The sequence below is a fragment of the Bidens hawaiensis genome, unplaced genomic scaffold, assembly GCF_021521415.1.
Source record: "Bidens hawaiensis isolate Kalapana, Puna unplaced genomic scaffold, B.hawaiensis_p1.1 tig00035446_1, whole genome shotgun sequence".
Lineage (NCBI taxonomy): Eukaryota > Viridiplantae > Streptophyta > Magnoliopsida > Asterales > Asteraceae > Bidens > Bidens hawaiensis.
This window is the reverse complement of record NW_027496159.1, coordinates 63,296-81,154: the sequence shown is the minus strand read 5'-3', so window position 1 is coordinate 81,154 and position 17,859 is coordinate 63,296. Positions and strand designations below refer to the sequence as shown.

Here is a 17,859-nt window from a genome sequence, read left to right as displayed (position 1 = left end):
TGCGTCACAATGTACCTCGAAATTCTCTGTTTCCTCGGGTAGGGCTAGAATAGGGGCGCTACAGAGTTTGGTTTTCAACAGTTGAAAAGCGGATTCTTGCGCGTCACCCCAATTGTACTTAGTACCTTTGTGAGTCAAAGCGGTGAGGGGTTGAGCAATCTTTGAAAATCCTTCGATGAAACGCCGGTAGTAGCCGGCCAGTCCTAGGAATTGCCGCACCTCAGTCGGAGTCTTTGGTGCTTCCCAGTTTTTGATAGCTTCTACCTTACCGGGTCGACATGGATGCCATTCTCATTGATCACATGTCCTAAAAAGTGAACCTTGCGAAGCCAAAATTCGCATTTCGAGAGTTTTGCATACAGTTGTTCCTTCTTCAACAATTCCAGAATTACCCGAATCGGAATTGATCGATATATTTCTCGAAACAAACGAAAAGGAAACGAAAGATGAAACCTAAATCATGGATCAACTAAGTCCTCTCGGAGACTTTATTAAGAATAAGAAAGAAGAACCTCATGTAAATACCATGGAATAAGGTTTTGCTTGTTCCTGAAAAAATTTTATCGTCTAGACGTCGTAGAGAATTGAGAATTCTAATTTCTTTCAATTTAAAGAATCAAAATAATGTGCATAGAAATCAATTATTTTGCAAGGAGAACAAGATAAAAAACTGGAGTCAATTTTTGGATGAAAGTGAAAATTTTGACATAAAAAAAATGAATTAATTAAATTAAAGTTCTTTTTTGGCCTATGTGTTCCTCGTGGTCAGCCTCGTCCTTGGAGTAGACGAGAATATCGTCAATAAACACAATCACAAACTTTTCGAGGTACGCCTTGCATACTCGATTCATAAGATCCATAAATACGGTTGGTGCGTTGGTTAAGCCAAAAGGCATAACCGAAAACTCATAGTGACCATACCGTGTTCTGAAAGCCGTCTTTGAGATATCTTCTTCGCGCACTCTTAATTGATGGTAACCAGACCGCAGATCGATCTTCGAGTAGTAACTCGATCCTTGAAGTTGGTCAAACAGATCATCAATTCGGGGTAAAGGATAACGGTTCTTGACCGTCACCTTGTTCAACTCCCGGTAGTCGATGCACATGCGGAAAGTCCCGTCCTTCTTTCGGACAAATAAGACAGGAGCTCCCCATGGCGATGAGCTAGGTCGGATAAAACCCTTATCCAACAAATCTTGCAACTGAGTGGACAGTTCTTGAAGCTCCGCCGGTGCGAGCCGATACGGGGCTCGGGCTATGGGCGCTGCACCGGGGGTCAACTCGATTTGAAACTCGACTTGTCGAATAGGAGGGAGTCCAGGCAAATCCTCCGGGAAAACTTCCGGAAAATCTCGCACAATCGGTATATCTTCAATTCGCTTCTCCTCCGCGGGTTTCTCAACAATCTGCGCCAAAATTGTCGGATGACCCTTTCGTAGATACTTCTGCGCCTTCATGAGGGTAATGACGCTGGTGGTCATGCCGCTTCTCTCACCTCGGATCGAAATGATCTCGCCGGAAGGGGTAGTAATGTGGATTATCTTGTCGTGACATATAATCTCCGCTCGGTTCTCGGATAACCAGTCTATGCCGACAACGACATCGAAACTACCAAGCGTAAAAGGTATGAGGTCGATATCAAAAATATGACCTGACAGTTTTAACTTACATCCCGCAAGTACATGAGTCGTTTCTATAGTCTTACCGTCAGCTAATTCAACAGGAAACTTAGCATCTAACGGGGTTGGAGTTAAGTCTAAGAGTTGAGTAAAGGCTTTCGATACAAAACTCCTATCAGCTCCAGTGTCAAACAAAACAGAAGCAAAACAATCGTTCGCAGGGAACTTACCAGTCACCACGTACGGATCATTGCGGGCTTGACCCGACCCAATGACAAAAGCTCTTCTTTCACCATTGCTTCCACCACCACTGCCACTTCCATTACTTCCATTGTTCTCGTTCTGTTTCAGCTTGGGGCAATCTTTCCTGAAATGACCCCCTTGGCCACACTCAAAACATCCTTTAGTCGTCGTAGGGGGTTTAGGAGTACCCTTTGCCGCTAGGTCTCCCCTGCATTCCTTTGCCTGGTGACCCATCTTTCCGCATCTCAGACACTTGACACGGTCACACGGGCCAGCATGATGATAGTTACACCTGTTGCACTTCGGGTACTTCCCAACATAGCCGCTCGAACCCTGCCCGCTACCGTTGTTATTGTTGTTGTGAACCTGATTGTTGAAGCCCCGAGTGAGTTTGGGCTTACGGTAGTGTTGTTGCTGTGGAGGGTTCGAGGATGAGCATCTGGTGTTGTCAAACTTTCTCTTTCCATTGCTCGGGTTGTTGTTGCTGTTGTCAGTACTCGGGTTGGCACGGGCTTTAGGGGCTGAACCTCTAGGTGGTAGCGCACCTTGGGTCACTGCTTGATCCGTCAGTTTGTGAGCTAACCGGATCGCTTGTTGAATCGTGGCTAGTCTGGAAGACGTCACCATGCCCTGAATTTGCGGTGCTAACCCATCAATATACATTTCAATCCTCTTACTCGGCGGGTCTACCATCCGTGGACACATCACAGCTAACTCGTGAGAACGGGTAGTGTAGGCTTCGATTTCTGAACCCACCATCTTCAATGACCAAAACTCTGACTCCAACTTTGCAATCTCCTCTCTCGGACAGTACTCTTCTCGCATCAAGTTTTTGAACTCTTCCCAGTTCATAGCGTTAGCCAGTTCCAATCCAAGGATTTGCACGTTTGAATTCCACCAAGTGAGGGCAGAATCTTCAAGTGTTCCAGCAGCAAATTTGACCCTACTGGCAGGGGGACAATTACACATCTCAAACGCCGATTCGGCCTTCTCAGCCCAACGCAGGAAGCCTATAGCTCCCTCAGTGCCCTTAAATGTACTGGGCTTGCAGTCAAGGTAATTCTTGAAGATACACGTTCCAATTGGACCTCCAGCTTGGTTCTGAACATAGGCGGCTAGAGCGGCCGCCACGTGGTCGTTCAGCAGAGTTTGGAGTTCTGCGGCAGTCAAGTAGATGTTACCACGTCCGTGTCCAGCGTTTCTTCCAGCCATTTCCTAGAATCACAGCATAAAATGTTAAACATGGATTTTTCTTTCATATGCAACACGCCATAGGCGGGAAATTTCCTCTGGTTCCTCTTCAGGTTCCTCCTCGGGATCTTCCTCGGGTTCCTCTTCAGGCTCTGCCTCAGGTTCGGCTGCGTTCTGAGCAATTTGCATTTGTAAAACATCGCAACGCTCTAAAGCTATCTCGGATCGGGTCCTTGCCACTTGGAGTTGCTCTTGCAAGTCTATCATCTCGGCTTGCATCTTTCTCATAATCTTCATCTGTTGATCACTAGCCTCTTGCATTTCCTTCATGGTCGCTGTCATGCGGGAAATTTCCTCCTTAGTCTCGGTTCCATCTTTTTAACAGTCCGGATACGTTCGCTCTCGTATAGCGCATGTAACCCACATCACGCTCCAAACAAGAAACGACAGCTGCGAGAACTCGCTCCACAGGTTCGGTTATGGGTGGTAGGGTGTTGGGGTAAGCAGGATGGTTCGGGTGAGGTAATGGGGGAACTTGTTCACAATAGACCATACGCCTGATCATATTAGGGTACCAATCCCAGCTAACTTCGTTTTCGTACATGCCTCCGGATAAGCGATACCTCTTCGGTGCGGGAGCTTCGAGTTCCGGGACTACACGGGGTGGCGATGAGGTAGGTAGCTGCGGCTCCTTCCCATGAGCATGAGTCATATGATCGGATGATGATGATGGTAGCGTCGACATCTCTACAGGTAAGCCGTGTATGCGCGCGTATGAGTGAATGAGGTAAGGAGATAAGAAAAACAAAGACTACACAAACATATGCAGTGCGTATCATTATAACTAATGGGTCGTCGCGGTTATTGTCTAGTATGCATGCAGCTTCTAGTTCGCTATAACCAATGGCTCTGATACCAATCTGTCACACCCTCAAAATCCACTAACGGAGTTTTACCGTTAGAGGGTGTGAACTAACAGGATCGGAATCATTAGTTAAAATCAAACCATAAAAATGTTTAAATGAAATTAAGTGCGGAAGCGTAAAAACCAAAAGACAGTTGCGTCACGCAGGACGACTTAAAAACCCAAGTAATAATAGTTAAAAACATGTTTGCATATCAGAATGTTCAAAAACCATGCATGATCCTATACCGCGCGCCCGCCTCGGCTACCTGAGAATAACATACTAAAAGTGTCAACACGAGGTTGGTGAGTTCACAAGTTTATATAAAATAAAGCGTTTAGCGTTTTGCGTTCAGCGTTCTGCGTTCAGCGTTTTGCGTTCAGCGGTTTGCGTTCAGCGTTTTGTGTTTAGCGTTTAGCGTTTACCAGATAGTGTTAAATCAATTATATATCGATAGGTAGCTAGCCTATACAACAAGTATTACTAAGTGTTCGACACCGAAGCTGACTGTTTATCAAGTGCCTTGCCACCAGGTCATCAAGACCATGGTATGTGTTAGCCAAAATTACACCCGCTCGACCTCCAGTCGAGTTTAGCGTTGGGTGGGGTTTGTCAAACCCAGTAGTACTACTCAACAGTGACTCGCTATTACCCAAATAATAACCGGTTCGATGTGTAGGACTTCAATTGTTTCGTTTGCCACTTAGCCTTTACAAGTGATATATAATTTACTAACAAGATCTTAAATGCGTTTTCGGAGTATGTTATCTCCCCCAAGTGAAAAGCGTTTAAAACAGTTTAAAGGGGTAAGTGAAACTCACTGTTTGCAAAGAATTCCCAAAATAAATCACCAAGTGATGCGCGTCACAGAAAACTCTCTCTAGCATTCTAAAACAACAAGGAGATTTTCTAAGTATCGGAACTAATATCGAGTCTCTAGACCCGGCACATAATTCCTAAGCACAAGATACGTTTCGTGTTTGTTTGTGAATCGTGTGTGACTTAACAAGTACATTTGTGATACGATACATGTGTGAACAATTATTTACGTGTCATGTATTAATAATGTACATCACTAGCAACTATTCCCCGCAGGGGCAATTTGGTCAAAACACCACAATTATATAGCAAGTATTCCCCGCAGGGCCAATTTGGTCAAAACATAACAATTAACTAGCAATTATCATGTTTCATGCATTTTCACAAAATTCAGCAGCTAGTTTCACCGAGACAGAAATTCTACTTGAAAGATTGTACTATTCCACCGATCATAGCATCTCAATTAATTTACCAAAAATCATCACAAAAGCATGCATGTATTAGGTTTCCAGAACATATTTTGTTTTAATTTTATTCCACATAGGTTTCTCACAATGATCAAAACATTACAGCAAACTCATAACAGTCAAATTCATGCGCAACAGAATGTTATTTGAAATTCTCGTTAAATGAAAAATCCAACAAATGCAAGAACACTTGGGTTAGGTTCCTAACTCAACAAGTCAACTTCCAGAAGTGGAACCAACCCAATTGGTCTCGTAGTTCATGAGATATAATATTTACAAAACAACCTAACAGCAGGTCTCACAACTCAGCTTTGCACAACGTTTTTGTAAAATCATAAAAGTTAACTTTTACACGTTCAAAAATTGCAAATTTATATTCTTTAGAAACTAGACTCAACCTAGATTACTGTAGTATCAATTATCTCGACCAATTTTCAAATTCACACCCCGTTACAGTCAATTGAACATCAATAACACAATCTGTCCAGAAACTGTTTGCATCCAAACTCTAACATATTAACTATCTATGGACCATAATTCATTCATATGACATTCTAGACACCATAATCACTATCCATGCACATCAATTACACATCACATACATGATTAGGGTTTTGCTTGAACTAAAATCAAAGACACAAACGATTAACATGCAATAACATCAATACTAGTTATCAATTCAACAATCAATACATCTTTCAATCATCATCTAATCAAAACAAGTCATATGAACATCATATATATAATTTCCAGATTCTAGGGTTTATAATTATACCTTCAAAGGCACAAAAATAAGCAAGAGGAAGGTAGAAGATGACTAGAATCGGATGTAGGATGCTTCAATTGTGAAAAACAAGATCAAAAATCAAGAGATATGTGTGTGTGTGTGTGAGCCGATTGTGAGGAGAGGGGAGGGAGTAGGCTGCCGTCAATTGTGAGGGAGAGGAGAGAAAGAGATTAGGGTTCTAGGTTAATATTAATAATAACAAGATGTTACACTTTAGTCCCTCAACTTTTAATTGTTACTTTTCTAGCTTAATTAACTAGTTCTTGTTTCTTGTCTAGCATCACACATAACATAATCAAGTAACACATATGTTAACACATAATTATCACATAATTATTGTTTTGACGTTTTTCGTTTATTCACCAATTGTTTGCGTCAACTCGTTTGCGTTTCGGTGCAATTCCCGAAAGACTACACATGTAGTAAGTGTCAAGCATCATTTAAACCCTAGTTTAAATGTAATGAGGTGTGCGTTATAAATTCAGAAATCTTTAGGTTTGAATTGACGGAGTTGAGTTAACGGAGTTAACCTGAAATTGACGATTGTCACATCATTCCCATGTTAAAGAATTTTCGTCCCGAAAATTTGAGTCAAGTCGTGATGAGTGTCTGAAAAAGTAAGAAAAATTTTTCAGTTTGTCATAATGAGTAAATCCAACGTCCAAATGTGAGGCACCGGTAACGGGGCCTTACAATGGAGTTGAGAGATCGGAGGTTAACGAAATGGCTAGGGTGTTAGGGTGTTTTCCCGGCTCATTTCCCTTTACTCAACTTGGCATCCCCATTGGTGCTGATATGAATAACATCAACAACTGAAACGGTGTTATAAAGGTGTTCGTAAAAAATGTAATCGCTGTTGAAAGCCAATACTCTCTCTATTAGGGGATTTCAAGGTTAAAGGACGTGAATCAGTATCTCTTAGCTAAATTGGCATGGAGGTTTGGAACGGATAAGGTTGGGTCATGGAAAAGAGCGATAGATGCTATACACCAATAACGATCAGAATGAGGCAGAGTTCTTATCAACAAAGGGTTCACGTGGTGTGGAAGAACATAGCAAAGTGGTGAACAAATTGGCTTTGGCTGGGAAAAAGGTTCAAGATCTAATCAAAGGTGAGCTAGGAGATGGCGGGGAGGTGTGTTTTTGGTCAGACATATAAGCCAGAATCGCTACTTTTATATCGTTTTTCCCTAATATTTACATGCTTGAAAAGGTTAAGGACTGTAAAGTTGGCTACCGAGTCTGTTGGCATACGAATTGCATCAAATGGAGATAGACTCCACTAGGCCTTTTCTGGTTTGGTCGGTCAAGAACCTCCTTGATCTATCTCGATTATAAAGCATAGCAAATTGGTTCTGATTAAATTCAATATTCACGTTTGGAGAGCATAAATAGATAAGATGCCTACCCAAGTGACTTTGGAAAGGAAGAATATTTGGGTTCTGTTTAGGCTTTGTGACTCGAAAATCGAGCCAACTAATCATGTTTCACGGAGTGCTTAGTGTCCTCAAGAGTGTGGAACTTTGCTAGCTCGTGGTGTAAGGTCCCTTTAATCTTTGCTTTCTCAATTAAAGACCTGTTGGAGCTTCACTGCAGTTCGGACTTGAGGGATAGTAAGAAGATTGTTTTTCACATGATCATAATTATAGCTTGTTAGAGAAATTGGAAGGCTTGGAACGAAAGACTTTTCCAAGGCAACGAGATTAAAGTCGAAGACATCATAGGTGATCTTAAATGGATCTTTTGGTTTTTTGGTGGTTCAACTATTCAAGTATAGGTCAGAGTGTTTGTCTATAAATTGGACTAAGGGATGTATTTGATTTAATGTAAGTGCTTGTCGTGGGACTCCTCTTCGTTTTTTTTTGGGGGTGGGGGGGAGGAGGGGCGGGGATGCGTTTTTTTGTTGTTGTAGGTTGGTTTTTGCTGACTTGTTTATAAAAGTTTACAGTTCGGAAATAAAAATTAAGTATCTGTATCTTATATTCTCATTAATCTTATTATCTTAAGCATGCATAAACAAATTTTCAAACAATTTGACCGTGATTTTTTAAAATAACTATAAATATTAAACATATATGTACAATCATTTTAAAGTTGAAGCAATGTTTTAAATTAATTTGATTTTAGTAGGCTTTTCTTAATCGACGCTGACTGTTTTTCTTTTCTTTCTTAGAGCGGCTTTTGTAAAAGGTAAGAAATTTGGTCTATATGGGTTTTGTCATCTATTCCTTTTCATAGCTAAATAATTAAAAATTATTTAGCTATTAGTTAAATGCGTTTCATATTCTATAAAAGATATTAGCTTTTATACTCCATATTAATCGGGTTATTTTATATTATTCGTTTTTAATATATATATATATTTCTAAATTTTAATTTATTTATTATTAGAAAGATAATATTTTACTTAGAGTTTGATAATGAGAGGGTTTCACAAATAAATGAGATTTATAACCTAGTTTAAAAGTTATATGTGTTTGGTGAAACTCATGACCCGTATATTTTTCTTATTATATAATTGTTTCTTAAATATAAATAATCTTTTTTTTCAAAATCCAGTAATCTCTCTCTATTTTATAGGATTTTCATATCAAATATTTGGTGAGATTAATTTTAAATAAATGAGATGTTATAACCCGTTTAAGGGCTAACCGAGTTTGGTAAGACCCATACCCGTAAATTCCGGTCAAAAACATGAGAAGCCTGCATTTACAAATAAAGCAATCTGGTAGTTTAAGAGTATATATGAAGCAATTGGAGAGTTTTTAAAAGTTTCGTTTATATATATTTAAGATTTAAGATTTAAGATGAGAAAAAAGTATTTTGAGAATGATGGATTCTGTAATTTCAGCTTTTGACTGTTAATAAAATTTCTTGAACCTATAGTATACTTTTTAAAAAATTATATTTTTTAGTATGTGAAGATTTGAGTTGGGGTGGTTGGAATTGTAATTAAGGACAAGGTTATGAATTTGTTTCACCTTGGCGGATGATACTAGATATAGAAACGTGATGGTGTTTCGAATGATCAAGGACAGAAAAGATACGGTTTACGATGATGTTCTTCGGCTTTCTTATTTATGGATTGTAAAAGTTTAAAAAATCCTAATAGAGTTGCAGTTCTAGAAAAGGGAATTAATTGAAGGTTGGGACGACGAGTTTTCTTATTTACTATGGGTTTCCTCCTAAATGTAGAATGAAGATGATTGGATAAGTGATCAATGGTCATTTAAATAAAAATTAAGACTAACATATTTCCACTTCCTCTTAAAACCAGATCTGCGAACCTAATTTTCGAATTAAAATAATGGGATAATACGCAAAATGTCCATTTTAGAACATGTTTTTCCAACTTGCTCCATCATTTACCAAGTATTCTCAAAATGTCCATTACGAAATAGTTGTCTCGACTTTTTAATAATCCAAAACAACTAGTTCGTAGAGCCAATGAAAAACGAACACGTGACCATAGAGCTAGCGCGACGACTAGATCATGAACATACCGACTAGATCGTGAAGACAATCTAAGCGACAACAAAGCAGTCGGCCCGACGACTGCATTCGTGTCTATGTCCGGCCGACTAGATCGTGAAAAGGTCGACTGGATCGTGAAAAGGCCGACTAGATCACGTCCAACTAGATCACGTCGTTAAAAACCCGAGCCGACTAGTTAACTATGATGGCAGGCTAGATTGTGATACAAAAACACACGATCTAGTCATGGCGACTAGATCGTGATACAAAAAAACCGGGTATTTAAAATTGTCAAAATACTAACATTTATGTTATAAATAGGCATGAAAGAAACATAGATAATATGAACGAACCATCAAAACATTCTCAAACCACATGCCAAATATCCTTGCAAAATGTCTTCCAGATTTATAACAAAAACAAAACCACGTACAAGCCCAAAACCAACATATATCAGTATGTTCCATTTTTATATATCAGTATTGCTAGAATAGGTGGCATCGGAATTAGGATGTGAGCTAAGACATTTTGTAAGGATATTTGGCATGTGGTTTGGGAATGTTTTGGTGGTTCGTTCATATTATCTGTGTTCCTTTCATGCATATTTATAGCATAAGTGTTAGTATTTTTTTTTCAATTTTAAATACTCGGTTTTTTTGTATAACGATCTAGTCGGCCTGACTAGATCGTGTTTTCTGTATCACGATCTAGTTGCCCTGACTAGATCGTGTTTTTTGTTTCACAATCTAGTCGGCCATCATAATTAACTAGTCGGCCCGTGTTTTTAACGACGTGATCTAGTCGGTTGTGACCTAGTCGGCCTTTTCACGATCTAGTCGCCCCGACATAGACACGAATGCAGTCTTCGGGCCGACTGCTTTGTTGGGGCTTAAATTGTCTTCACGATCTATTCGGCATGTTCACGATCTAGTCGCCGCGTCATCTTTATGGACACGTGTTCGTTTTTCATTTCATAATGGGCATTTTAAGAATACTTGGTAAACGATGGATAAAATTGAAAAATCATGTTCTAAAATAAATAAGTTGGAAATTTTCCCTAACAAAATTCATGAACTTGGTCAAATATATATTAAACAGTAACATTTGATTACTTTTCCACATGTGAACAGGATAGAGATATGCAAAAGCATATATATATATATATATATATATATATATATATATATATATTTTGCACATGCTAGCGTACTCTATACGGCTAAAAAATACACAAGCTTGTAAAACAAGAGAAATGTTTTATTCCTTTTCTTTTAGATATGTCATATGTGTAACATACGATTTTATGTTATTACTTTGTGCATAGTTGACAAATAGTCTTTTTAATTATAATTACAATTGTTAATGAAAATAAAATCTTTCCTCCTCTTCATGTGTCTTTGATTTTCTTTCTCTCTCGTCGTCTTAAGTGGTGGTGGATTGGTGGTCACATGACCAATGTTAATTGCGTATGTGTTTGTATTCACCAATGGTTAATGGTTTTGTATCTATTTCTCTTTGATGTATATCACGTATGTGATGCGATTAGGGGCGGACCCAGCCCCTTTATAGAAAGGGACCCACCTTAAAAATATATTTCTAGTGTTATATGTATATACAAATCCCGACCGCCCCTTAAAATTGGTGTTAAGCTCCTAATCGTCTTCCATGAAAAAGTGTTGAATCCGTCACTATCATGCAATTTGAATTGATGTATATCTTACATGTTGCTGCTAATGCCAATTGTGTTGATTTGTGCTCCATGTGGAAGTAAAAGGATCTAATTGTGTAACAAGGATAAATTGAGGGACCAAAACTATATATCTTAATTGAAGCTAGTATAGCTGGTATATAATTTAAGGGCTATTAGTGTTTATCTTTATTTGAAATAAAATCCATTGATCAATCATTAGAAAAAACAAAGTAAGTTTTGAAGTGTTTGAAACAAATATGAATAAGAGTGTGTCACATGGAGGTGCGAAATATGAGAGAAGTTTAAAGTTACAAATTTATCTTTGAAAGATAAAAATAAGAGGAAAGAGAAAGGAGAAAATGGAGGAGAGAGACATAAGAAAAGGTGGTGAGATGATGATAATGTGAAGGTGTTTTAAAATAAACACATCAAAACCGTTGTAAATGCTCCTAGTTCATACATGCAGGGGCGGACCCACATAGTGTGGATCTAGGTCCCGGGACACCAATGTTTTTTAAAAATTTATTAGAAGCGGTATATTAAATTTTTTGAGGACCCCATAAGATTTAATACTTGGAACCCATACTATTAATGTTGATGTGGTCTGGTGGAAAGTCCCTTGTTTTATCTTTAAAAGGTCATGGGTTCAAGTCTTACAAGGCTCAGTTTTTGGTTTTTTGTGTTAATTTTTAGTGTTAATCAATCATTTGATTGCTAATGTTGCAATAATAACTTTGGAAACATTCAAACACCTCTAAAATACATATCATTGTTTTCAACTTTATGCATGGTTTTCTTTAGAAACATTCAAACACTTTAAAATATCAGTTTTATTTTTCACTAGTTTAAGTTAATGGTTTTCAACACATGCTTATGAAAGGGTGGATCTAGGTTCTATCTCAAAAATGTTTAAGAAAGGGAAAACAAAGTGTTTATGTGTCAACCCGACCCATTTTGACCCGTTCAGGTAGTGATGATTGAAAAGAAAGTTTTATTATGATATTGTTTTTTATTATGTTCTTCGCCTCGACCCGACCTGAACAACGATCGACCCGAAAAATTTGAACACCGAAAATATGGGACCCCATTGGCAAAAAATCCTGGGTCCGCCACTGCATACATGACATCGTTAACTTTGATTCTATTATTAATTGTAATAGTGCTAAGTTTGTATTTATATTATTAGACATGTTTAAACCAAACACATTTTCTACACCTTTTCATATGTTTTTATGTGTATCACTGATGGTCGGTTAATTTGTATATGTTTTAGTTTTTTATTATTTAGTTTTAATCGTTTATTCTAGAACTTTCGATACTTCATACATGTATTATTGGTTTTCAGGTCACAGATGCTAAAGTACTCAATTTGAACCTGTTGTGACATGGTATGAAGACCCGAGACGTTCAGCACGCGAAACGAAGAAGTCTAATGAAGTTTGCTGGTAACAAGACCCATCACGATATGCGATGGCTTGCTGAAGACCCATCGCGTATCGCGATGGGTTTAAAACAATATTGTAAAAGTAGGTATACAAGGCCGAGTACTCTCCGAGTACTCGCTACAAGGTATGGTGCCGAGGGGAGTTTCTTTAACTCCGCCTAGTTACTAAAAGTTGGTCAAAGGTGGTTAACATTAGCCTGAATCACATCTAGTCGGTTAACTTGGGTCTATTTTGACTTAAAAAATACAACATAATTCGTATTTCTATAATATTAAAGAACGAATATCATTATTTTTAATTAATGATTAACATTTTTTAGAATAATTTAGTGTTTAAAAATGTATTTCTCTTATTTATATTAAAATACATTTATTTTGTTATAAATATTAGTAAACTTATGATATTTGAAATATATATATTACCCAAAATCTAATTTTCTTTATATCTATCATGTCCGGGTACTCTCCGAGTACTCCCCGAATACTCCGAGTACTCCCTCCAAGGGGGTCGGCCGCCTAGGGACCGCCTAGCGACTTTTGCAACATTGGTTTAAGTGATGTTGACTTTCTGGTCCATCGCGATATGCGATGGACCATTGAAGACCCCATCGCGTATCGCGATGAGGGTGCAAATGGGAATTTTAGGTTTATATCTCATTCTTCATAAAAAAATAACCCTAACTCCGCTTTGACGAACAAGAGGCGATTCCAGTAGCTACAAGAGGCGATTTTCACCACCATAGCTTGTGCCAAGACCCTACACATGATTCATATCATCCATATTGAAGATCCAATGATGTCAAGGCTCGGCCAATCTTCTAGAATCGCACCCGGGATGTATAGTTTGTAACATTTACAGTTTTTTCTCATGTGATTAAGAATACTTTAAAATGTTTATTGATGATTGATATATTATTATTGATATTTGGTATTTCTGAGTGTTCGGTCGGTTTAGGTTTACGTTAGTCTGAACGATCTGTTACCAGTTGCTAGATAACTGATCATATGACTATTTGATTAGATTGAATACAATAAAATATACAATTACCCTTAACTGAGTCACACTGGCAAGGACTGTTTGATAATCAGTGTCGTGTGTAAAGTGATTGTTGATGTCTAAGGTTTTGTCTGATTGATCAGTCTGTAGTTAATCGTTAATAATTAATCTGATAGGTTGCGTGAGATAACTGTAGATTGCTTACTTGAATTCCCGGGTGTGGTTTGTTTTGTTAATTGCTTAAAACTCGTTTACTTGTTCGTTGCTTAGTTCTCTAAATTCACTTTAATTGCTTGTGTGATCATCACTAAAAACCATTCACTTCATAATATTAAATCTGTACACGAATTATATTGACCACATACTCCTTGTGAATACGATACCTTACTTATCCTATCTAGGTAGTTTAATTAGGTTTTTGATTGGCTCAAATTATAATCTTAATATTTTCATAGTTTCATGTAATATAAATATCTCATCATTAGGGACAGATTTACTTGAAGTTCAGCTGTTATAAATGTTACATTAGTTTGATGTAAAAGTAGGCCTAAATTGAATAGGCACCCACCCATTCAAATTTTTTAGAGACCTCAAGGCTCTTATATTTTCCTCCAAATACAATTCAAAGCCCTAAATGACTTATGTATTCTAAATGAGACTGATCATCACAAAATCAAGATAGCCTACTACCTGACATTATAAAACCGGAATGTAAGTCACAAGCGCTACTATCGTTTGGATTTGAAATGCATTTCAGAATTGAAATGCGGTGATCCCACACACATTCTAGCCGGATTTAGAAATAAACATTATATTCTTGCCTATTTTTTATATTATTCTTTAATTTAGATTCCTGGCACCTTGACTGTCATAGTGAAGCTCTTGTCTTGTGTCTAGCGCCTCGACTTTGAAGACCTACCTGAAAGTCTCGGTGCATCCAGCATCCAACTCTTTTTAAAATCAAGATCTTAGTTCAGGTAATTTGAATGTTTAAGAATTATAGTTTGTATGTCTTAATATTGAGTGAATTTTTTTTGTTATAGGTTAATACAATGTTTTTTATCTGACGCGCTCCAATCGTTCTAACATGTCCTATTGTTTACCCCCACTGACGAAGATTCCTTGATTTGCCACTACTGATCATATATCTTGTTAAAACAATAGTCAAGCATATTGTTTATTAGCTTATTATATAATCGTTTTGGACGACTCTGCTCCTAAATTTATTTTGTGTGTAATGCTCCCGTGACCAGTGTGATGAATCTAAGGATTAACATAATGATCTATTACGTAACTAATTATTCAAACCCCTTAAAGTTACATGCTCGATCTAAGCCACGTTTTACCCGTTTATTATTTGCTAGTTTTGAGACCCGTTAAAAGGATGTTAACACATTTGATGTGCTTAGTGCTTGAGTCGAACACATTTTGTCTATTGGAAAACATAACAATTTGGTCTAGGTAAGATAGGTTCTAACCAAAATGTGTTCAACGTACCCCGCTTGCTACATGTTTTGATTGATTTTCTCTTTTATGCTTACTTGAGTTCTTTTTTTTTTCATGTAGACTTTAGCAACCGTTCATTCTCTTTCCTTGACTATTAATAAGTTTTACTTATTTTTTCCTCTTAAAGTACTAGTAAAAATACAATACAACCCTATAATTTAGTTTGAATTTTTTTAAACCTACACTTTATAAATTTATTTAACTTGTATTTTACATTTCGGTTTAAATTTGCAAGTTAACACAACGCAAATCGTTATTTGTTTATATGGTTTTCGGTGTAAACTACATGTCGATATCCTTTACTACATAGATACTTGTGTCCGTATTATCGGGAACACCGCAAGTACGTGTGGGTTTGCTTACTAGTTGTGTATTAAAGTCATTTCACAATGTTACTCCATTGGCTCAATGAAATGGGCTATTTTTAACGCAACAAGCTCAACTGCTAATTATGTTATGGAGTAGAATAATTGGGTTTCAAAAAAAAGTAAACCAAAAAAAAAGTAAACGTGTTCGTTGGAAAGCGGAGAAGGATAGGATATCGACAAGGGTTGATCTTCTTCTACAAAAAGTACCGGTAGACTCACAAGAGTGTGGTCTTTGTGAGGATCTTCATGAAACGAGACCATTTACTCACTTCTTGCCAAATCGCAAATCGAGTTTGGAGCTTCGTAAGCTCTTGGTGTCGCATACCCCCTATTTTCACCTTTTCGGTCAGGGATCTTCTCGAACTTCATAAAACGGCTCTATTGGGTAAGAAGAAGAGGAAGAAGAGGAAGAAATCACCTCATGGTATTATATTAACGGCTTGTTGGTGCATTTGGAATGCAAGAATGAGGCTATTTTTGAAAGCACGGTTACTTTAGAGACTAAAATTAGAAAGGATATCAAGTCTGTGGGGTTTCTTTGGATTAAAAATAAGTCTTCATTTAAATCTCTTCGTTGGAATGATTGGTGTAATTTCAACGTTTAATTTGTTTTATGGTTTGTGGCTCTAGCTTCTTGCTAGTTTGCTGTTTTAATAAAAGTTGTCATTCAAGAAAGAAAAAAAAAAGTTTAAATATTTACAAACGATTTATTATCTGACTTACCATTCTAAATTACCACCCTTATTAATAACTTAAATCTTGAATACGTGTAATTAACTTGAGTTGATTATCAAACAATTTTCTTATAGGTAAAAGGTATCAAAAAATAATAATTCTCAAAAGTAATCATTTGAGCACATAACACAATTAAAATAAATGAACAGTATAGTTTTCAAAAAACCGTGGACGGTAGGATTCGAACCTGCGCGGGCAAAGCCCACATGATTTCTAGTCATGCCCGATAACCACTCCGGCACGTCCACCTTCTTGTTTAATTTCCTCCCGAAAATATAGAAATTTATACCTACCTTCTTATTATAAAGAAACAAATCACTAAACATCACATATAACTATTTATGTTGTGTTCAACTCGTTATGCATGATTTCTCAAAAGAACGAACTATTAGTGAACTAGGTTTATAATAGATATTTAATTATGTGTGTAATTCAAATATCGTTGAATATATACAATATATATAATCTTACAATTTGTAAAACACTATTTAACTTATATTCGTATTGATCATATAAAACATATTTAATATGTTTAGGTAATCTCTAAAGTTTGATTTTTTTTTGTCATCTTAAAACATTATTTCTATCTTAGGAAAATGTAAGTTTTAAATATGTAACATTTGAAGTGTGTGTGATGATATTAAAATTAATTTATAAATTCAAAAGATCCCTAAATTACGTATGATTAAATACATAAATTTCGGTCATTTAACAAATCTCATGTAATACACAGGAGCTAGTTGTTAATATTATATAATAATAGACTAAAATTAAATTTTGGCCATTGTCATATTTTTTTAGTTTAGTTCAGGTACTCTAACAAACGTAACGAAGTTGATCAAATTAGTGTCAACTCATCGATGCAACGTTAGGGTTTTACCGACTTTTTTGCTATAGTTTTGATACCATATCGAACATATCGAAATTGACAGATTTCTTGTCGACTCACCGCTGCAAGCCCCAAGATCGACAAGGCTAGGGTTTTACCAACACTCTTATTTTACCGACTCGTCGCCGCAACACCCGGGATCGATAACTCTCGGGTTTTACCATCACCCGGGTTTTTCCAACCGATTTTTTTAAAGTGTTATTTTTTATAATATATTATACTAGTGCTGCTAATTTTTTGGGTTTTTTTTATTGTAAACATGTTAATTTAATCAATTTATTTTTTAGGCTTATTTCAGGTACCAATACCGACCGAATTCGCATGTACTTGCCGCTGCAACGCCCGGTTTTATCAAGTGAATTCTTCGTGTAGGACGTGAGAGAGAAATAGAATCAATGTCCTTACCGTATGTTACGACCTTTTTAATATGTTCATTTTTTTATTATAAGTCATATGTGCATTGCTACTGTAATTTGTTTAATTTAGTGTTGTCATCTTAACAAACTTAATTCATACCAACCAAACGCATATTAGTGCATTGACGCAGCGCAACAGGAATATAAGCAGATCAAACACTAGTTTTTTTCTATTTAGTTACTTTTATACATTTATATTATGTTATTGTATATTATATGAACTTTATTATATCCATATGAATAATAAACTCGTTTGGGTTTTATTCAAGTAGACTCAACCTTGTTTAATTCGACCCAAATCGAGCTTTT

At 36.9% G+C, this 17,859-nt stretch overlaps 1 non-coding gene across 1 annotated transcript; it reads right to left on the bottom strand.

Annotated features, from left to right (window-relative positions):
- Positions 1-16,411: 16,411 nt before the first annotated feature.
- On the bottom strand, positions 16,412-16,493 carry TRNAS-AGA (transfer RNA serine (anticodon AGA)). The gene has a single exon. It is a non-coding gene; the product is annotated as a tRNA-Ser (tRNA).
- Between the last annotated feature and the right edge of the window lie 1,366 nt (positions 16,494-17,859).